We start from the raw sequence: 3730 nt of genomic DNA on the forward strand, positions 1-3730 counted from the left end.
CTAACTAACATACCTTAAACGTGGACAGTGATACGGTACGGTAGCCAAAAACAGCTATCAGCAAATTGCAACACAATCAAGGAGCAACCGGATGCAGCAATTTGCTTCCTTCACTTTAGGTTGTAAATAAAACAAAAATGTTTTGTGATAGCAACTCATCAAATCCATACAAAACGTCTTTAATCCGAAACATCACTCTGATAATGCATGGTGTGTATTATTACTTGTGCTCTACCGACCTCTGGTGGGTACAGCGACTAATTTCACAAATAACCATCAGTGTCCATCCGCCGAAATAGCTCAGTTGGGAGAGCGTTAGACTGAAGATCTAAAGGTCCCTGGTTCGATCCCTGGTTTCGGCAGTGACCTGGACATTTTTAATGGCAATTTGAAAGGTTAGTATTTGAACAACAGATCTAATAAAAAAGCACAGTTATTAAGAAATACATGTACTTTCTGGTGCTAAATGATACTTAACAACTTGTAGATACATACATGGAAGTAGAATATAATCAAGATTCAAGGCTTTTATTGTCATTTGTACGTAGCTACAGTGTAGTTATGACAATGAAAATCTTAGGTCACAGGCTCCTCCAACAGTGCAACACAATAAAACAGATAATATATAACAGTGTTATTCCGTAAGACCAGCAACACCGACAAAAACATTTTTTTTCCTTCTATTTTTGTGTGTTTCTGTGCATGTGTTAAAGTGGGTTGTGCATGTTTCAGGTATGTGCGATGAGAGGGATAAGGAGAAGATAAATAGATAATAATAAAAAAAATACTGGATTATTACTATTGATGCCTTTATGCATTTATCACTTGATACATGACAATGATTTGTCACAGTAGCTTCACAGTAGGGATGATAAGGATAAGGCAGCAGTGCAAACCTTTATCAACTTTTGGTCCTAGATAGATGGTATAATATGAAGCCGTAGTCTCACTGTAGTAGGGTATGCTAATTTGATGGGTGTATTTATGCATGAATGTGCATATGAAAAACAGGAAAAAAGAAAACACCAGTTGTGTCTCATACTTTAGGTCACATCATTCATCAGATCATGCCAGGAGAGCCCAGCAGGACAGCAGAAGGTTTGTTAGGACCTCCTGTGGTAAACTTGGACGTTCTGGCTGACTCTCAGCTGTTGCCTTTCCGAGTGCCGGCCGGTGATTGTGAGAAGCAAGAGAGCTTCAGTCCAATTGAGTAGGGCCACACACACACACACACACACACACACACACACACACACACACACACACACACACACACACACACGCACACGCACACGCACCCGCACCCGCACACGCACGCACGCACACACCCACACCCACACACACACACACACACACACACACACACACACACACACACACACACACACACACACACACACACACACACAACACACACACAGTACCACAGGGTACCGACCAGATCAGCGATTTGCGTCATTCCAATAGAAACCGGAATGAATCGCTAACCAGCTCTCCGTGGGTGACCTTCAATGCAGGAGATGGGGATAGAAAAGGTTCTAGTGAACTGCATGGTCATGAAGAAACGTGTGTGTGTGTGTGTGTGTGTAAACAGATAAACAGATTACAGTTCTGTGTTTGGATGCCTCCGATTAAGTCTGACCCATCCTTACAAGTCTTCATCTGATATGTCCTTATTTTCACCTTTCCCCAGTGGGAATCTCTGTGTGTGTGTGTGTGTATGTGTGTGTGTGTGTGTGTGTGTGTGAGTGTGTGTGTGTGTGTGTGTGTGTGTGTGTGTGTGTGTGTGTGTGTGTGTGTGTGTGTGTGTGTGTGTGTGTGTGTGTGTGTGTGTGTGTGTGTGTGTGTGTGTGTGTGTGTTGTGTGTGTGAGTGAGTATTGGATTGAGTATTTAGCTGGCTGGATATCTGGATAAGGATGTCCAGTGATTCCAGTATGAACTTCATTAATGTGACATTATGTGATGTGATTCTGCTTTCTCATTTGTTGCCATGTACCATCCTGTGCCGTAGGTTACATAAGATCTCCTCAGTTCCCTCTCCCTTTGAATTGTGTGTTTTCCACTGGTGCGGGTTGGTTTCGTGGTGGCTTTGTTCCCACTGCTCTTGGAGGACTACAAAGAATGCGTGAAGATGCCAGGCAAGCTCTGAGCCAATTTAATGAGGTTGGTGAATGAAATGTGCAGGTGGCGAACAGTCTACAGTGCAGACAGCCGGACGGACGGATGCATGGTCGCAGGGAGAGGATGTTTTTGCTTTAATTAATCAAAACCCTATTCAGTCTAGTTCCACTTCCAAGAAGCTCTCACTGACGTCCCGCTCAACCTGGCATTGCTTTGGAGGCTTGCATAACTTCCACCCTTTTGTCCGACTTACATAGCAGGTTGAGCTCTAAGTAATTGAGTTGTTGACAATATGGACTTAGCTCCACCTTTATTAATATTGTTCATAGATTTGGTCATGTAGTTAAAGTTGCAATTGTAATGGAATAATTTCCATGCAATGATGGGATGCAATGTTGTAGTAAGTAATCTAAATGTGTTGGTTTTGTATTTAATGTTAAGAGTAGATTGTAAAATGCCTAACAAACTGCAGAGAGAACAGGGTCAAAGGTTAAGCTTTATGAAACACTCTCCAGAAAATCGCTGAGTTTGCATTAAACTCGAGTCAGGAAGAGGTCAAGAGAAATAGTTTATAGTGGAACCGGCAAACGGCCTCAGACTAATCTCACCGGTAATAGTTACAGACAGGAGCCGAAATAGCTCAGTTGGGAGAGCGTTAGACTGAAGATCTAAAGGTCCCTGGTTCGATCCCTGGTTTCGGCAGGCATTAGCAACTTTTAAGGGAAACAAATACATGTTAAAGATGGTAGTTGATAAATACAGATTAAATGACGTTAGTATGTACAGTTATTAAAAACGATAAACGTTGTTGCACTAAACATAAAATGTGCATTTAGTCCACCATCTGTTACATGATTGTGTATCATGAATGCAGGCTTGATATCATTTCTGTGGATATAGAAGGATTTGTTTCAACATTTATTCAATATGTTATTTAATATTTGCAATATTTTTTAAAGTGCACCCTATTTATCCGATTGGAAGTGTTTTGGGCTGTCGTAGTGTGTTTGCCTGGCCACCGCACATAATTCTCATAATATACAGCAGAGGATAAAGACTATTACATGTTGCACAGTTGCTGCATTGCTCACATAAGTGTGTCCCTACATTTGAGAGTTTGGGCCTACTATAAAGAAGTATTATTTTAAGAAGTTGTGGAGTTGTGACATAACCCACCATGATGCAAATACAGTGAAACGGTGACAAGGGGACAGAGAGTGACCTCGCTTTTGTCCTTATAGACAAAAGGACGGCATTGTTTTTCTCAGACGGACGGAGTGGAAAGTAACAAACCCACTCTCCGCTTCATGACCGAGCTCCAGATACAGTGGGGAGGTTTGTTTCTCTGTGGCTTCTGCGTACATGCTGTTGATAGATTGGTGTTGTTTTTTCTCTGAAGTGAGCTGACCTTTGCTAATGTGTGGGTGATCTACGTCATTCAATCAAAGCTGCAAGTCACAAATGTTTGCAATTCTTGATTTGTACACCAAACAAAGGTGCTGACATTTGAGTGCTGGGGGCAACAAATCAAATATCACCAAGTCACCTGACTCTCTGCTGTGGTAAAGTAATCTTGCTGGTAATCATTTGTTAATTTTACAAATGCAT

General features: G+C 41.7%; 2 non-coding genes across 2 annotated transcripts; both read left to right on the forward strand.

Annotated features, from left to right (window-relative positions):
* Positions 1-289: 289 nt before the first annotated feature.
* Positions 290-362, forward strand: trnaf-gaa. The gene has a single exon. It is a non-coding gene; the product is annotated as a tRNA-Phe (tRNA).
* A 2389-nt stretch (positions 363-2751) lies between these two features.
* Positions 2752-2824, forward strand: trnaf-gaa. The gene has a single exon. It is a non-coding gene; the product is annotated as a tRNA-Phe (tRNA).
* The last annotated feature ends 906 nt before the right edge of the window (positions 2825-3730 follow it).

The sequence above is a fragment of the Trematomus bernacchii genome, unplaced genomic scaffold (assembly GCF_902827165.1).
Source record: "Trematomus bernacchii unplaced genomic scaffold, fTreBer1.1, whole genome shotgun sequence".
In the NCBI taxonomy this organism is placed as follows: domain Eukaryota; kingdom Metazoa; phylum Chordata; class Actinopteri; order Perciformes; family Nototheniidae; genus Trematomus; species Trematomus bernacchii.